This window comes from Amblyomma americanum, chromosome 5 (assembly GCF_052857255.1).
Source record: "Amblyomma americanum isolate KBUSLIRL-KWMA chromosome 5, ASM5285725v1, whole genome shotgun sequence".
Classification (NCBI taxonomy): domain Eukaryota; kingdom Metazoa; phylum Arthropoda; class Arachnida; order Ixodida; family Ixodidae; genus Amblyomma; species Amblyomma americanum.
In genome coordinates, this window is record NC_135501.1 from 58,650,828 (window position 1) to 58,670,340 (window position 19,513).

Here is a 19,513-nt window from a genome sequence, read left to right on the forward strand (position 1 = left end):
CTCACGGTAGTGCTGCCAAGCGGGCGTTGCGGCGCCGGTCGGACGTGCGTTGGCTTCCTTGGGCATTTGCACGGGCAACGGTGGCAATCCGGCGATTCTTCGGCTGCAGCGGTTGCGAGAGGGGTCCGTGGTGATCTACCCCGCACCTCCACCACACTGTTACAGGTTCTATTTACAAATAATATTTACAAGGCAGGTCGAGAGGAGCCTGGTGCGCCGGCGGCAGGATACTTGACTTTCTCTTTCTCTTCTGCTTCCAGCCGCCGCACGTCTTCTTTATTCCTCAGAGCCCATGCGCAGCACGTGACAATATATATATATATACGCTTCATTTGGGAAAACATATGTTACGCGACGTTTCGATCGGGGGACCGATCTTTTTCTAAAGTGATTTGCTTCCTTAGTGTCTCCCCTTTAATTATAGGGGTTTGTGAAAAGACAATACAGAATAAGTAAAAATATAAAAAAGAAAAAAATGCAGAAGGCATTAAAGCGCAGTTGGAGCTGTACGAGAGGGGGCTGGGGGAGAAGGAAATAAAAGGAAAATACAGAAAGTGCACCGAGCAAGTACTCAGTAGGGAAGTACAATGCCCAGATGCGACCCCTGTTTTGTTAACTGCTTCTTATCCTGGCCAGAAGGTCAGGGAGCAAAAAAATTTTGGCCCAACCACAAAGGAAGGATTCAAAGAGCGCTCAAGCAGTGTTTTTTCCTCGGGCAATACTGCGCTCCTTGCTGGTATAGCTGCTGCTGCTGAATATCGCCCCCACAGCCCCCCCACCCCCCCTCCGCCTAAAAAAAAACGAAAGCGGAGGAAGGGGGAGCTGAAAGTATGGGAGGCAGTCAAAGCAATGTTGTCAGTGTTATCCACCTCAGCTCATAGAATAGCCAGAAATCTAAAATAGTAAAAAATATTGTCACGTAGTTCAGACGGCAGTCGAAGGAGCGATGAAGACGGTCAAAAGTGCTTCTAAAGGAAAACTGTTTATTGGGGCCGACTTGCGCCCACAATGGACTGTATCACTCGGTGGCGGCGAAGCGACAAGCGTGCTCGGCAGTCGTCCAGCAGAATGCCCGCCGCTGTCGGCCGTGCTCAATTTAAAGCTGATAGCGAACTTTCGAGATAAAGCGTGCAAAGTTACTAGAACGTACTGGAACAACGTAGAATACGCTCTCTCTGGATACGATCAATCGAGATAAATCTGGGCGCGTCTTCCGTCACAAACAAAACGATAAGGCGGCGTGGCGGCAGATTTCAAGAATCAACAAACTCTGCAAAGATTCGCGGCATTAATCCCCTCTAGAAGAAGTATCGACCCGATAAAGTGAAAAAAATATTGCGTAGCAACAAATAAAACGGAGCGCGCATGATAGGCCTTCAGACGGACGATATGGACAACTTCTTGTCGTACGCGGCGTCGCTAATATGCAGTCATTGCGTCAGGGATGACTTCATAATGCAGTTCAACTAGCCGATGAAGAACCATGTACGGGTGGAAATAGCGGAGCAAAAGCTTTTCACTTAATCCACGGCCGCGAATGGGCGTCCAAACCCAGACTTGGTTTCCTGGCTTGTATTCCGCGTTGCGTCTTCGTAGGTTGTAGCCTCTGGTGTCGCTCCGCTGCTGGCCTTTGATCCTTAATCGGGCAAGCCTTTGAGCTGCTTCTGCGCGTTGAAGGTAGGCGGCGACGTCGACGTTCTCTTTTTCAGTAACGTTGGGCAGCATGGCGTCTATCGTGGTCATGGCCTCCCTGCCATGGACGAGCCTAAAAAGCGTCATCTTGGTGGTCTCCTGCACTGCGGTGTTGTAGGCGAAGACGATGTAAGGCAGGATGACGTCCCAGGTCTTGTGTTCGGAAGCGACATATATGGCGAGCGTTTCGTAGATAGTTTTGTTCAGGCGCTCGGTCAGTCCGTTGGTCAGCGGATGGTATGCAGTTGTCCTCCGGTGGCTGGTTTGGCTGTAACGCAGGATGGCTTGCGTTATTTCCGCCATGAATGCTATTCCTCTGTCCGTGATGAGCATATGGGGCGCGCCGTGTCGGAGTAGAATGCACTCCACGAAAAATTTGGCGACTTCTGATACTGTACTGTTCGGTAGGGCTTTTGCCTCGGCGTAGCGGGTCAGGTAGTCGGTCGCTACAATGTTCCACTTATTTCCAGACGTTGGCTTTGGGAAAGCGCCAAACAAGTTCATGCCGATCTTCTGAAAGGGCCTTGAGGGGGGTTCAATGGGATTCAGAAATCCTGCTTGTCGGGTGGGAGGGGTCTTTCGTTGCTGACAATCTCGGCAAGTTTTCACATAATGTGCGACCTCGGCAGCAGTTGGGGCCTGTAATATTTGTCTTCAATGCGGCGGAGGGTACGAGGGAACCCGAGATGTCCAGCTGTCGGCTCGTCGTGTGAAGCCTGTAGAACTTCTTCGCGGAGACAAGCAGGTACAACAAGGAGGTAGGCTGTTTTGTTCGCTGCGAAGTTCTTCATGACGACATAACTCTGTATACAGAAGGAAGACAGTCCTCGATTGAATGAGGTGGGGGTGAAGAATCTTTGCCTTCCACGTACTCTATGAGGCGTTTTAATCGCGGTCCGAACGATGCTGCTGTGCAAAAGAACTGGGCTGATGGGTCCCAGGAAGGCGTGCTCATCGTTGTTCGGCGGCGGTACATTCAGGAGGGCTCGTGAGAGGCAATCGGTGTCACAGTGCATTCGTCCGGACTTGTGAACGACGGTGACGTCCAACTCCTGGAGGCGCAGACTCCATCAAGCGAGGCGGCCAGAGAGGTCCTTCAAATTGGCAAGCCAGCACAGCGCGTTGTGATCGCTGACCACTATAAACGGTCATCCGTACAAATAGGGGCGGAATTTAGACGTAGCCCAGATGATGGCAAGGCACTCGTTCTCAAATTGTCGAATAATTAGGCTCGGCCTTGGAAAGAGAACGGTAGTGTATGCGATGACATTCTCCAGCCCGCCGCTTTTTTGAACGAGGACGGTGCCTTGGCCCACGCTGCTTGCGTTGGTATGAAGTTCACTATCGGCGGTTTCATCAAAATTCGGGAGGATCGGTGCGGACTGTAAACGACGCTGAAGTTCTTTGAAGGCTTCTGTTTGCGGGGGTTCCCATTTAAATGGCACGTCTGCCTTCGTCAGTTCGATCAGGGGCTCGGCGATTCGCGAAAAGCTTTTCACATATTGTCGGTAATATGCGCACTGCCCGAGGAATCTTGCTTTCTTATCGGCCGGCGGTGGAAGCCGTTAAATAACAGCTGTTTTCTGCGGGTCTTGGGCGTACTCCCTTTTTGCTAAAGATGTGGCCTAGAAGCATCAGCTCTTCTTAAGTAAAGTGGAACTTCTCGGCTTCCAAGCTTAGGCCAGACAACTTGATGGCGTCTAGCACTGTCCGAAGTCTTTTGAGGTGCTCTTGAAAGTTCGAGGCGAAGACAACGACATCATTTAAAAATATAACAGACAAATTTGCACTTTAGGCCTTCCAGCACTGTATCCATTACCCGCTGAAAAGTCGCTGGTGCGGAACAGAGACCAAATGGCATCAACTTGAACGCAAAGAGCCCATCCGTAGTGATGGATGCGGTCTTCTCGCGATCTCTTCCATCGACCTAAATTTCACAGTAGCCGCTCTTGAGGTCCATCGATGAGAAATACTTGGCGTTGCAGAGCCGGTCCAGTGTGTCGTCGACACGGGGGAGAGGGTATACGTCCTTTTTTGTTATGCTGTTCAAGAGTGGTAATCAGCTGAGAATAGACGTGCGCCGTCTTTCTTTCTCACTAGAACAACCGGTGCAGCCCAGGGGCTTTTCGATGGCTGGATGACGTCGTCGCGAAGCATTTATTCCACTTGATCCCGGATGGATTGTCGTTCTCGCGGCGACACATGATAGGGGCTTTGATGGAGAGGTCGGGAGTGCTGGTCGGTTATAATGCTATGGTTTGCAATTGGTGTTCGTTGGACCTTCGGCGGTGACAAAAAACAGTCGCTATAACTTCGAAGCAGATTACGGATCAGGTCTTCTCTGTTCCGGGGCATGGCTGGGTAGATGTCAAATGCGGACGAGTTTTCTTGGTTTTAATTTTTTTAATTGGTTTTTGGGGAAAGGAAATGGCGCAGTATCTGTCTCCTATATCGTTGGACACCTGAACCGCGCCGTAAGGGAAGAGATAAAGGAAGGAGTGAAAGAAGAAAGGAAGGAGAGGTGCCTTTGTGGAGGTCTCCGGTATAATTTCGACCACCTGGGGATCTTTAACGTGCACTGACATCGCACAGCACACGGGCGCCTTAGCGTTTTGCCTCTATAAAAACGCAGCCGCCGCGGTCGGCTTTGAACCCGGGAACTCCGGATCAGTAGTCGAGCGCCCTAACCACTGAGCCACCGCGGCGGGTCTCTTGGTTTGGCGAATCTTCTGCGAATGGGTCGGAGAGGGCGAAAGAGTCTCAAACGTCGGACATTTCGTCGAAGAAAGCAATAGTCGTTCCTCTGTTAATGTGCCGGTATTCTTCGCTGAAGTTAGTCAGCAGTACTTCGACCTGGCCATTGCGGAAATGTGCGATGTCTCTTGCGATACAAATTCCCCGATCCAGAAGCAACTGCACGTTTCCCTCAATGATGGCTGCAGTGTTAATGGCTTTCATGGCGCCTATGGTAACGAAAACGCTTGAACGGGGTGGGACGCTCACTTATTCCTCCAGGAAACTCGGGGCGACGTGATTTTCCAAGCTCTAATTGACGGGATGGCCTCGTCCGTCGCAAGCGTGATCAGCTTGGATAGCAAGTCGATGATCGCCTGATGTTCACTAAGGAAATGCATGCCCAAGCTCACTTCGCAGGAACTTTGCCGTAGCAAAACGAAGGTCGCAGGGTAGGTGTGTCCTTTGACAGTCACTCGCGCTGCGCATCTTCCTGATGGCGTAAAGAGGTGGCCTCCTGCGGTGAGAATTTTTGGGCCGTCCCAAGCGGTTGTGACTTTCCTCAGCTGCGCAGCGATTGTTCCATTCATCACTGAGTAATCGGCTCCAGTGTCGATTAGAGCGGTAACTTTCCAGCCGTCGATAGTCACTTCTAAGTCGGATGTTCTGGCTCTTGCATTGCAATTCGCCCTCGGTTTTGGGTCACGGCATCGTCGCGTATGCGAATCGCGGGTGGGGCGTGTCGTCGAAGATTTCCTGTGTGGTGGCGTCCTTTTGAAGGCAGCTCGCGTGGTGGTCGGCGTTGTCATTTTGTTCGGCGTCGGTGCAGCAAGTGTAGCGTCTTCATGCGACATAGCGGTTGCACTGTCTTCATGGAGCGTGGTCGGCGGAGGATCTTCGGCGTTTCGCTCGTGAGCAACCTAACCTCAGAGGTTGCTGTCTTTAGTTTCCACTGCGGAGGCTGGTTGACCTTCCTCGTACAGCGTCTGCGTAGCTGCGGCGTGGCGACGCAAAGCGCGAGGTTGACGATGATGGTGAGCGCGAAAGGCCGTTTGGCGTGCACTGCTCTCGACGCAGTTACTCGTCGATTTCCTGCGGTCGTTGGCCGAAGCGTGGTCGTGGGGCGCCAACGGCAGATCTTCGAAGACCGATACGTCGGTACGCGCAGTGACGGAGTATACGGCCTCGTCGCACCGCAATGGAAGCACAACGGCCGGTTGTCGGAAGTCCTCCAGGCGTCGCATTTCCTGGGGCTTGAACGTCGTTCGTAGGCTTGGCGGGCGGGGGCAGGGAGGTGGCGTTCGGGAACAAGTTGTTCATGTCGGACAGGATACAGGGGTTGTCGTTGGGGCTAAGGAGTCCCTACTGCAGCGGCGTAGGTCATTGCCTGGGGTTCTGTGGTCGTCGGTGTGCCAAGTGCCTGCTGCATTTCTTCCCGTACCACATCGCTGCTTGTGGCTGTGGGGAGGATGGCAGTAATCGGCGTAGCTCCTCTCGGACGATTTTGCGGATTACTTCCCGCAAGCTGTCGCTGGTGGTGGCCGGCGTGTCCGAACGGATTGCACAGGCAGAGGAAGGGCGGTTATAGAGCCGAGCTCGGACGTCGAGGGTCTTCTTGATCGTGCAGGCTTCCGGAATGAATTCCTCGACTGTTTTCGGTGGCTGGCGGACGAGGCTTCCAAAAAGTTGTTCTTTTACGCCGCGCATTAAAACTGAACTTTCTTTTCTTCGGTCATCTCGAGGTTGGTTAGGCGAAACAGGCGCTTCACCTCTTCGACGTAACCGCAGACGGGCTCATTTGGAAGCTGGATCCTGGACTGGAGGAGTCGTTCGGCTCTTTCCTTCCTACGACACTAGTGAATACCTTCAAAAATTGCTGATTGAAGAGCTCCCATATAGTTAGAGGGACGACTCCTTGTTTTCGTGCCACGTAGTAGGTGCTGAGCTCCCAGGTCATTAAAATGCGTGTACAATTTTTGCTGCGTCATCCCACTTGTTGAATGATGCCACGCGCCCAAGTTAGTGCAACCATTCTTCGGGGTCTTCAGCAAGGGATTCATTGAAAGTTGGCGGCACCCGCGGCTGTTGCAGTATGATGGGTGTCGACATCTTTGGCGAAGTTGCGGTGCTCGTAGAAGCGTCCTTTTGCTGTCGGGTGCGGTCCGGCCGGGTCCCAAACTCAGGCTCCTCTCCCTGGAGACGTCGGTTGGCTCGGTGAGCTGCTGTTTTGTCCTCCGGAGCGGAGCGCAAAGGGCTGGTGTCACGACTTGAAGGGGGCGTCTGGAACGTGGTCGGCAACCCCGCACTTCTAACACATGTCACGTAGTTGTGACGGCTGCCCAAGGAGTGATGAAGACGGACAAAAGTTCTTCTAAAAGAAAACTGTTAATTGGGCTGACTTGCGCCAACAATGGACTGAATTACTCAGCGGCAGTGAAGCGACAAGGGTACTCAGCGGTCGTCGAACAGAATTCCCGCCGTTGTCGGCTGTGCTCAATTTAAAACTGATAGTGAACTTTCTAGATAAAGAGTGCAAACAACGTAGAATCAGCTCTGCCTGGATGCGATCAATCGAGATAAATCTGGGCGTGTCTTGCGTCGCAAACAAAGCGATAATGCGGCGTGGCGGCAGATTTGAAGAACAAAAAATTCTCCAAAGATTCGCAGCAGTAAAAAAAATTAAAAATGAACATAAAAGAGAAGGCGCTGTGTGGTCTTCAGAGGACCAAAGAATGAGTTTAATGCCAGATGGAAATAACTAGCCGAAACTGACATGCAAAAGAGGTATGAACTCAGCGGACACCGGCAGTGGTGGTGCTTTGCCTATTAGGGTTGGAATGTTCGTTGGTCTTTGTCATCGAAAGAGAGAATAAGGTGACGTGGTTTTTGTTTATGCCCTTTTGCACTGCCTTAAATTTAAAATAAAGTATGAATCTCATTGTTCGCGCTCCCGAGTATTTTTAAAGCCACTCTGTAATATTGATACTTTAATTTTATCTAACTAATGGCCTTTCTCGCGGAGGTGTCTCGAAAGAGGGAGGCAAGGGAGAGATTGAGCGTGTGAGCGGTGGTTATTAAGCCTTAATCGGACGGAATTGTCTGTATTGGCCTATGTATTGCATTTGGCATTTGCCACACTCGAGCATGTAAACAATGTTGTTCTCATGCCCCTTTTCGTGGGGTCCTGGGTTGGGATCCCACTGGTGTCATGGTTTTTTTTTCTGCTCCTTTATAATTTTCTTTAAGCGACATATTACTTGAACTAGCATTCTCCCATTGCTCAGTACTACAAATAATATTTAAAAAAAACATTCCTCTATGCACCTTGGGTTTCGGTCACTGTTGGCGTCCTTCATATATATATATATATATATATATATATATATATATATATATATATATATATATATATATATATATATATATATATATATATATATATATATATATATATATATATATATATATATATAGTTGCGAAAACATGTGGTGCTTGACTACTGAAAATAATACGCATCGAAGTATACACTTCGTATAAGGAAAAAGTTTTTTTTACTCAACGTTTCAATCGGAGGACCGATCTTTTTCAAGAACAATCATACAGTGCATGAGTGCGTGTCCTTATAGCATGGGACTTGACACACAGAAAGCTTAACAAGAAGAGAAATAAATAAAAATAAAGAAATGAGAAAAAAGGGGGGTGGGGAATGGAACACAACAGGCAGCTATGCCATATTAGGGAAGCAAAGGCGGCGCGTCGCGTACCCGTGAGCTGACTTCACACACACGCACACACACGCACACACACGCACACACGAGGTGAACGAGGGAGGCCAGGCTGGGTGCGCACGCGGCTACTGCGAGAAGAAGAAGAATAAAATGATAGAGAGAGATACAAAAGCAAAAAAAAGAGAAAAGCAAGGGAAAAGAAAAAAAAAACGTGGTGGGAGCTTAACATAAGAAGGGAAGTGTCCGCTAATTGTGGGTGTCTGTACCCCCCTGGCCGCGTATGTGTGGCCTCGTGCGACTCCGAAAGATGGCCCGAACGAGGCAGTACAGGTTGCGACTGCCAAAAGTGGCTCTACATGGTGACACGCGAGCCGCTAAAACCAGATGAGCTTGCCATCTTTTTTCTTCTTGCAGTAGGCGCCCGTCACCCAGCCCGGCCTTTCTGTTTGTCAGCGAAGTTAATTCATCTAGCGCAGAATTTTAAAGTAAACATATTAGTAAGTACTCCTTTTTAGCTACTGAAAACAAAAACTGAAACAGTTCTGAACTCTTGAACTCCAGCACAAAATATTTAGCGTGTAAAGTAGAGCGTGTCGTGAAAGGCATATTTCATCTGTTTTGTTCGCAGGAAATTAAACTTCGGCCCCCGTTTTCAAGCTTAAAACCAAGGCCATGAGAATAAACTTTGCGTATGCTGTCGCATGGTAACATTCGAACGACGCTCGAATGTACCCGTTTGGAACCACTCGGTTCTTAAACTGTGCGATGCGCTAACAGTTCAAAACAGTAGTTCTGTGATGAGCGCAGGCTCTTCGCTGCGGTAGAAGAGCGCCTTTTCTGGTTATTCAATGCCAGCCAGATACGGTTCCTGCGACCGATCAAGACCATCTCTTACCCTGCTATCTTCTCTTCTGCGTCGGCAAGCCTTCCCTCCAGCTAAGCGGTTATGGGGGTAGAAAATTGTGTAGGTTGTGCACTACGACAGAAGGCGGATGTGCTGAAGCAGCCGCAAGCGGTGGCCGTCGGAGCTAGAGATCAGTTTTTGTAACCGCTCCTAGAGACGCTCCGGACTTTTGTCGCTTCACAAGGCCATCTCTGCTTGGTCACAACTAAATTAAGGTGCCTAAAGGGCTCCCAGTATGAAGTGAGCCAGGCGGCTGGCATTGAAAAAACTAAAGGAGTCACTGACTAGAATCATGATGCTGTTACGTAGGTGAGAGCAACTTGCACTGCAGAAAATTATCGATGTTGTGCCGTGGAACAGCGCAGGAGTAGTCGATTGCATGCTCAAAACTGCGCCAATTGAAATATCTTAGGCCGCCACTTTGGCCCAGTGTTTACGGCGCTTGGGTACTGAGCCAAAAAACGCGGGTTTGATCCCGGTCGCTGCTGTCGAATTTCGATGGAGGCGAAATTCTAGAGGCCTTTCTAGTGTGAAGTGTCAGTGCACGTTAAAACACCACGCGTGGTCTAAACTTCCGGAGCCCTTCACTACGGCGTCCCTCATGGCCTGATTTCCTTTGGGACGTTAAGCTCTCAAAACGTTAGTCGTTGAACGCAAAATATCTAGTTACACAACGCTCGATTGCATGCAGAGGCCACCATTCAAAGTGATGGCTTCCCGGTTAACACGGGGCCTTCGTTTTAGTAGAATCAATACTGTAGGAGCAGGAGAGGCAACCTAGTTCACAGGTGGTGCCACGAGGGTCCCTTTGCGCTCCAGAAGACCTGCTGCCGTCAGCCGCATTGGTCGCGCCAGACGCGACACCATATTCTTTCATGTCATGTCATACCGACACCCCCAAATTGCAGTTAATGAACTTATTCTCAATGAATAGAGGCTCCTGTGTGGGAGAGAACGCGCTGTGCTTAGGCCATAGCCTCCTATATTATCCATGTCGTCATCGGAGCCGATATCAAAGGATGCCGACCGTCGCACCGGTAGCTTCGGATGCGAGTGCCTCATCGCGACCAGCGCCGGAACTAGAAGGCGAACCCAGAAGCCAATCTGGGCGCTCTGAGGCGCCCCACTAGATGTGGCGTCCGCGTCGGAGTCTACACCGTCTACACGCTCCTGGCGTTGCTCTTGATTCCGCGGGGCGAAACCAGGTTTTCTGGGTTTCGAAAGCGTTAGCAGGGCTGGTATAATACCTTGCGGAATAATAAATTTTGAATACTTTACGGGTGCTGACCTGTAGTACAGAAACCTGGACGCTAACGAAAATGGTCCAACCTAAATTGAGGACAACACATTGAGCTATGGAAAGGAAAATGATAGGTGTAACGTTAAGGAAGAGGACGCTGGCACAGTGGGTAAAAGAACGATCACGGGTTCTAGGTGACTTCCAAGTGTCTTCCAAATATCATCTGGTCACAAGACCGCCCATTTTCTAATCCCTTGTCCACTGAATCCAATCTATTTCTTTGTGTTTGTTCAGACTTCAACTTATCAAAGATCGTTAGTTCTCCTACACGTGTAACACAAAATACATCATCATTTCTCGACCTTATTCTTTCGACATTAACACACAACTTATCGACAGTTTCGCACATGCCTGGGCTGAGCGATCAAGATGTCTTACATTTCATGCTAACGGTGACTAAAACAAATATTGCTGGTAGTTTAGCTCTGGCTAAACCTGCAGTGGCGCGATAGCTACAGCTGGCCGATTTTAACTTGCTCAGTTTAACTGAAAAGTCAGTCTTTCGCCGCTCCGTTTCGCTGGGCGTTCCTTCTCTTCGTCCCACTTGACACGGCGCGTGAGCACAGCTGTGGCAACTCGGTTTCGCCTGCGCACCGCGCCGCCGTCAGCAGCAGCTGCTCGGAACCACGTGGCTGGTCACGTAACCAACCACGTAACGAACCACGTGATCAGCCACGGCGCCGAGCCGCTGTAAGCTGCTCCACATCACGTGACTGCGTGGCGGCGCCGGCACAGTGTTGCGCGCCGCCACGCTGAAGGATCGAATGCTACCATAATGTAGCTATCGCTACAAAACGAGCAAACAGAAAAGAAAATTTCATGATTTTATCAAAGACGACTACTCTCCCATCAACAGCGAACTGTGGTCATTTATAGATCTCTTCCTGCAAACATATGTTAATCGCTCTGTAGAAGCTAACTGGGGCATGTTGAAAAAATAAAAGTTCTGAGATAATCATCCGATACGTCCCCCTTAGAACCGCCCACACTAGCAACAAAGCGCCATGGTATAACACTCATCTAAACAGGTTATTCTTCTAACATTCATCAAAATTATCTCATTGGTTTGCCTACAGAAAAGCGGCCAGATCTTATATCACGTCTTTAATGCCAGATAAGTTTTCGTTTTTAAACACTACTCTCCCACAATTACTGAAAACTAATCCAAAGCGATTTTAAAATGCATCCGAGGCCACACTATTAAGAGCGCCTTATAACTACTCACCAGTTCTGAGGACTCTATGCCCCCTCTCCTCTGTTCAAAAGTACTTAACAACGCATTCATTAGGACCTTTTCAGCCCTTGTACTCACCAGTCAGAAGCCAGTTTTGAATGCTACCGGTTATGATATCATGGACCCCATAATATTTGAGTCAAGAGGTTTCTACGCTATAATGAATAAAATAAAACCCAAATTATCTGGCGTAGTTGACTGGATTCATTTCAAATTTTTGCAAAATGCGGTGGAATACAGTTCAATATTACTAGAATACATTTTTCCACAATCACATAATTCTGGCACTATACCTCATGACTGGAAATATGGAAAAGCAATCCCCATGCACAAGTCAGGTCCAACACATGATCCCCTCAATTACAGCCCCATTTCCCTTACATCTGTACCTTGTAAAATGACGGAGGACATTATATACACACATCTTGTTCACTTTCTAAGAAAAACAACCTTTTCTCTAGTGCCCAGCATGGATAGCGAAAACATTTCTCTTGTGAAACTTAGCTTGTCTCTTTGAATAATGATTTGCATGCCTATTTAGACTCTGGTTATTCAATTTACTGTAATTTCTTGATTTCTCTAAAGCTTTTGACAAGGTAAACCATGCGCTACTTCTTCAGAAACTAAGCGTCCTAAGCAATGACTCTGAAGTAATTGATTGTATTCGCGCTTTCCTCACGTTCCGTGTTCAGTTTGTAACTACTAATGAAGTTAACTCACCTTCGGTCCCATTCCACTTCGGCGTTCCGCAAGGGTCGGTTCACGGTCCTCTCTTATTCCTGTTTTACATAAACGACTTGTCTTCTTACATTTCTTCCAAACTTTGCCTAATTGCTGATAATTGTGCTTTGTACCTTAAACTTGCTGATAATTCCGATGTCCTATTAGTGCAGATTTACTTTTAAAATATTATCTAATTGTGCAGTAAATGTTTCATGTTAATTAAATATTAACAAATGCAAATAAATAAGGGTATCTCGCACTAACTTAACAAATACCACGTATACGCTTAATAACATCTTATTAGAATCTGTGACATCATACTGCTACCTTGGTGTTATCGTTACCAATGACCTATCTTGCAAAATCACATGGAAATTCGAACATCGCTAAAGCCAGTCGTACTCTTGGATACATTCTTCGTAATTTCTCTCTAGCATTATCATAATTAAAATTAGTAATGTGCACAACCTACATTCGTCCACAACTAAAATACGCATCATGTGGTTGAGGTCCCGGCCAAGTAACTCTCATACAGTCCCTTGAGGCGGTGCAAAATCGCTCAGCCCGGTTCATCTTAAATAACTATCAGAAAACAGCCAACGTTGCCAATATGAAAGTATACTTTCATCTCTCGCTTTTATCAACTCCAGAAAATTATCTCGCCTCTCACTTTTTTATAAAATACACGTTTTCATACCACCGTAACTCAACATCGCGCTCCTTGTGGGTTCAACCCTCATCATACATTTCGTATCACCTTAGCCCCAGTCAAAAGGCCAACATTCAACACTCAAAGATGGTTGCCTAATCTAACTCCTTTCTATCCCGAACCTGTAATGATTGATATAACCTCTCTGCATCACTAACAAGTATAACTGGAGAAGAAACTTTAAATCCTGGTTACAAAGCTTTTTTTTCCTACTGTTAAACCCCTTTTCATTTGTTTATCTTCATTGTGTAATTTGTTCTTTGTAACATTTTACATTTTTCATATTTTTAGCACCAAGGCCACCTTCTTGAAATTACATTTTTACGTCGTTTCTCTCGTTTTTATTTTGGTTTCTTCATGTGCTAACTTCCGCAGCGAACTTGTGTTTTAGATTTTGTGTACATTTATTATCTAAACTTTCTCTCTTGACATTGTATAACCTGCATCCGACCCACCCTTCTGCAAGGTAAGTCTTTACACTGAGGGTATTTTAAATAACCAAATAAATACATCCCAGTCGAACCCAAGAGCAAGAAATTGGCTTTGGCAGGGAATGTAACGGAAACGCAAGATCGATAGCCGTTAAGGGCAACGGACTGGATTCCAAGAGAAGGTAAGCGTAGCAGGGGGCGGCAGAAAATTTGGTGGGCCGATGAGATAAAGAAGTTTGCGGGTATTAGGTGGCCGCAGCTGGTACAGGGCAGAGTTAATTGGAGAGGTATAGGATGGGTCTTTGTTTTGCCGTGGACGTAGTGAGGCTGGTGCAGCTGATCATGATGCTGAAGACTTTACCTAAAAGCTATCAGCTGCTCTTTGATTGCAGGTTTCATTTATTGCTGCTCGCTGCTCGACAGCTCTAGAAAACAGTGACGTGGACAGTACGTGGTTCTTCCATCGGCGCTCTTTTACCACGCTAGCACATTCAATCATTTTACAGTTTTCACAATATGCTGAAGAAACGCTCTAATACTGTATCGACCCTATTATTTATGCAGGTGACGTCACTATTCTGCACCGCAGGTACGAGCAAAACATTTGAAATGTGTGGGAACCAGCGGCACGCGCCCACAGGCGCGCAATGAAACGCCCTCTCCTAACATCGTCTGACATCGCCTGGCAGGGAGGCTCGCACCGCAGAGTTGTAGATAAGAAAAGTGGAATGGACGATTTGGAGCGGATGACTAGGCAAGGATAATATAGGAGGGTACGCCTAGGCGCTATCGACGTAGCCCAGTTAGATGACTCGCGCATTTGGTGCTTCGACAGGGCGCGGAGTCTTCTTCTAGAACAGGCAGGTGGCATGGGAAACCATTACGGGAACTCCTATGAATTTATTTATCGTCTTGCGAGGCTGTATATTATGGTGCTCTTGCGATACATATTGGAATCTTGATTCCAGATTGCCTATACCGCGACCACGATGTAAGATATAGCGTATGTGAGGACTCAGCTTGCTGAACGCAGTGTACACCAGCGGCCAAATAAAGTAGTACAAGGAGTACTAGTAGAGAAGGTAGCGCCACACGGGGAGAAAATCAAAACAAATATATCGTGAGGATCGGCCTTGAGGATGCTAAAAGAAAACAAAAAGTAAAGAACAGGAATCTTACGTGAGGAACGATGCCGCAGTATAAGGAAAGATGAGTAGAAATTTACAAACAACAGTACCTACACAACTGGCTTTCACGTGCCCTTCCTGTTTCGAGGGAGCCGCACAAAAGATGACATCGACCGACACGAATATAGGTACGAATTCTCGCTTCGCCGACACCGTGCGCTTTAGACGCCCTCGTCGTAAGAGTGAAACTTCTCCCAGTAGTGATGCCTTCCAAACGTGGGAGGCCTTTCTCAGCAGCATTTGAAACATAGGTCGTCTTGCGGGGAGGGATCGGAAAATGGCGCGAGTTCGACGTCGCCGAAAAGTGTGTCAACGCAGAGCTTTCCATGCACCGAAATGGATACTGCCATTCCCGTACGGAACCGGTGGTGCTGCGGGCACTGATAGAGCCTGCCGAACATTTAAAAAACGAAACGAAGCAATTTACGATGACTTCAAGTCGCGCGCATTATCATCTCACTTGCTCGGGAACGTACGTCGAATCCACGCTTGGTACGCAAGTACATCAGCTCCGACGATTACTTTCTGACTACGAGGCCGTAGCTCCGGTGTGTGTTAATCGGTCATTTTTGCTCGGAGCTTTCGTTGGCTGACCAATGGAGCATGCGCACAATTTTTGTTTCCTGTTGCCCGCAGCTTTCAGAAGTTGGGGGCCGCGCTGCCGGACGCATCATCCAATATGCGAGTAAATATGGCATAGTCTGCCTTTGTCTTCGTTTGATATCCGATTATAAAACGGAGGATAACTTTTAAAACCTATTTTAGGTAAAAAAAGAACTAGCGTTGCATTCGAGTCCATACATCTCCCCAGCGCCCAGCGCACGGGCTACAGTGTTCCTGTCTGTATCTTACAGCGTGACTCCGCAAAGCAAGACCACAGAGACACCTGATAAATTTTAATCGTCGGGAGCTCATTGTGTGCAAAGCTATTCCTCTGAAGCGTCACCGCCTTGTTGGGTTTCAGTGGATTATTGCGTGATTAGTCCTGTATTCCTGTACGGTCCAGTATTGGGTGCCTACCATATTCTACAGAGGTTTAAATGCAGTCTGACAACTCCACCCTGTTATTCTTCTTAGGAATAGCCTTTTTCTGAGCTCTATGGCTCTGTTGATGATCGACGGCAGTAAAGGCGTATTGTGCAGAAAAAAAAAATGTAGTTAGAAACTAAGCATCTTTTACCCGCCCCTCAATTCACACTGGTGAGCACTCAGTGATCCCACTTTTGAAGTGAATTGTCGTGTAGTCTTGCCTCAGGAATTGATTTTATACTGTCTTGACGTAACTATAGCTTTATGTGAAACCGGCCAGTGGCGGTAGTACATTTATTCTGCTTTCGGCCTTTAGTAGCCTATAAAAGGTACGTATTGAGTGAACATAGACTGTTCGTCGCTTGAAAGCGCTAATAAGACGGCATAGGTCCGCATCAATTTGCCCTGAGCGTGCTTTGCTAAAGCACTAAAGTAAAGCCGTCAGTAGTACAACTTACAGCGCCCCATTCGGTAACACTGCATGCCGCGGCTGGCCATCTTTTTGGACCAAACGTGAATGGCAGTTCATGTGCGCCCATAGACAATTGGAAAATAATGACGGTGTTTATGTCTGCATACCAACAAGTCATTCTCAATATATAACGCCTATTGGAAGGCCATTTGGTTTGCATGTGGGTGTTGAGCAGCCGAGTATTTCGAATAATATCGAGCAGTTGTATCGTTTGCGGCAGGAACGTTCTGTGCTCAACATTGCCGTCTATATCGACTCAGAGAAAGTCGCCGTGAACACATAGACCTCATGAGGCTAAAAAAAAACTTTTGGGAAAACGTATGTTCTGCCTTTAAAGGTAAGCGACAGCACTAATAAGCCGCATCATCGCTTCCTCTGGTCCACGCCGTCACGGACACTTTTTGCTATTTGACAGTCATAGTCATTGTGTGAAAGGCCACACGCCACGCATAAAAATCCCAGCTTTAAGGAAGTCGTAGAAACGTGCCATCAAGGATGTGATATTCGTAGTCGCGCTATCCAGACTCATCTACATATTTATTTCACGCTTGGTGTTCGGGTCAGTAACAGATGAGGTCGGCCAGCTTGATCTAATTGACATGGATCTTGGGAAGCCCTGTGATAAAATGCGTCATGAATTTTGTTTGCAGTCTTGGAACCTAAGAACATCGGGGATTTATTGCTTGAGGGCATAAGACTATGCTGCGAGCAGTGCCACGCAAGGTTAATTGTAAATCAAGAACTTACCAAACCGAATCCACTAAAGAATTCTGTTTGGCAGGGTTGCCCGCTATCACCTCTGTTATTCCCATTAGCTCTTTCACCCTAATTCCCTAGTGTCGTCATATCCATAGCTATTCGAGGATTATCTCTTGATCAGTCTGAAATTAAAATGTTAAGCCTATGTGGAGGACGTCCCTTTTTTGTGTTTAGGTAAAATAGTGTGCTTGATGCTTTGCATTTACATGAGCAGTTCTGCGAATATTCTGGCGTGGCTCTAAATGTAGACAAATATAAAAAGTTCTGAACAGGTTACTAGGGTAAAAGTAGCTAATATTTTGGGGGCATATCCTGGGATTAGATTTCCCTGCACTATCTCGGGGTTACCGTTCATTAGCTTCGCATTAATGGGCCTTATTGGGAGTCCTAAATTCTCTTCGTGATTCACCAACTTCATGTTCGGATGGGTCCAGAGCTCTCTATTTTTCCTCGGGCTCAAGTTCGCAACAGTTCCTTCGATGAAAAGCACGTGTGTGTTGTGTAAAGGATGCATCGTGCGAGAAAGAAGGTACAAGCGCTGCACAGACTTTTCCCGATCTTTGTGCGGTGCTCTCAATAGGAGCATATGCCCCCAGACAATTTGTTGCTTCTTCTAGAATCTGGAAGAGTTCGCCATGGATACCTGTATATTCATCAGTTTGCCTCACGTTTTATTTTTTGTGGGAAAACTCTAAGCCACATGTTGTGCTAGCTGTGCTTAAAAGGTGACTGAGTTGTCTGCCTTATCTGTTTGCGAAACTGGTCACGGCCTGTGAACGAGCTTTGTGGGTTTCCTGATGGAGGTTCCCGATACAGTTTATTTCCTGACTGTCCGCTTTTCATTGCACTATGTTTGACCTGTCAAGAAGGCAGAGGACAAATGTATCAATACAGCCTTTATTCTTTGTTCCCGTGAATCGGCAGCCTTGTCTTGGGTTTCTGGACTCTAGTGTATGAATGCGAGTTCAGCGAACATACTATTAACCTTCTGAAAAGCCTTCTTTACACTCCACACTTGTGATCTACAACTCAAGGCCAAGCTTCACAGACAAGGAGACCTTTGTGCCATGGCTGGTGAACCGTCTGTGAGACAAGCCAGACGATCATTACTCTATGTGTCCCGTGTGCTGTGTGATGCCAGTGCACGTTAAAGAGCCTCAGGTGGTCGATATTTCTAGAGCCAGAGTCGCTTTTGGACGTTAAACTCTATAAATGAAACCAAACTAAACAAACTTGATGTGGCGCCGTGAAAACGCATTTTTCTGGGAGATACTTTAACAGACAAAGAAAAAAGGATCTTGAAGTCCCGCCTCACATCTTAAGGCTCCTGCCTGTATACAGAAGGACTCTGGAATTCAGTGTGATCTGTTAATGCTGACTGCCCTTTTCAGCTTGCATAAGAGCCCCATGATAAATCACCATGCAGAACCGCCTCGTTGAACTAAGTATCTCTTCAGTGAGCAGTGCGCTGGGTGCGGGGAGTTTATGCTCCCCAGGAACATCTTCCCGAATGATTGCTGGTTCTTGACGCATGCATATATGTTGCCTACAATTTTTATGTGCTGATGGAGTCTTGTGTATCAAGGCATGGGATTGTGTGTCGGCATTGCGGAGTTCTACTCGTGCATTATAGGCATTAGGGCGGTCAGTGAGATTCATTTCAACGGAATAAAGAACAAAAAATGCTTGCGTGGCCTAGAGCTTGGGTGTTTGACACAAAGCCAAAAGGCCAGGAGTTCGATTCAGGAATTATTCGCGCAGTATTCTTTTTTGTGCAAATCGTTTATTTTATACACGTACAGTCGCGAGTATAAAAGATCAGCACTAGTGACGTTCCACCCCAGCGGCAGAGAGCAACGCTCGGCGCTGCGGTGACTAACACGACGAAAACAAAATCGTCAGGTGCGTTCCGCATAGTGCGATTTTTGCAGCTCCGGTGACGACCCCCCCATTCTGATAATAATTTTTACTCGCAACTGTACATATCCTTTTGACGTGTCTGCCATGATGCGATTGTCTAGTCACCAGTTTTGTAAAGTTTCAGTCACTTTTAAAACCCGCTGTACTCCTTCAGCATGCCATAGATCAAGAAAATTGAACCGCGCTCAGGTAATACGCCCATTATTCGCCGCAGTAAACTTCATAAGAAATCGTACTTTCCCCTCACTCCGCACTACTGGAACTGTCTACCTGCATTAAATTAAGAATTTTTGCGTTTAAAAAATCATTTTGCATTTGACACTGCTGCAATCGTTTTAACCATGTAATGCTTGGGCAGCGGGTGGTGTCTGCAATGAATAAGTAAATAAATAAATAAATAAATAAATAAATAACAACAGTTCTAAACATTTGACGCGGACTCAGTTTTAGCTCTGCGCGCCACAAGGATCGCGGAATAAAGTTAACGCCATTAATTAAATGAAGTGTTCATTTACAGTGTCCACGCAAAGCGCCACCATTTTAACCATGTAAACATAACCTCATTAATGAGAATTCAATGTGTCGGTTGTCTTATAGAATATATTTGTTCGCAGAAGAAGCGGTTAGAAAAAGGAAACAAATTCAGGACGCTTTTGACACAAACAGCGATATGAATTCGCAGTCATTCAGC

General features: G+C 47.1%; 1 pseudogene; it reads right to left on the minus strand.

Moving 5' to 3' along the window:
• The window catches only part of LOC144133902 (cytochrome P450 4c3-like), a 76,788-nt pseudogene that overhangs the window by 45,756 nt on the left and 11,519 nt on the right, over positions 1-19,513 (minus strand).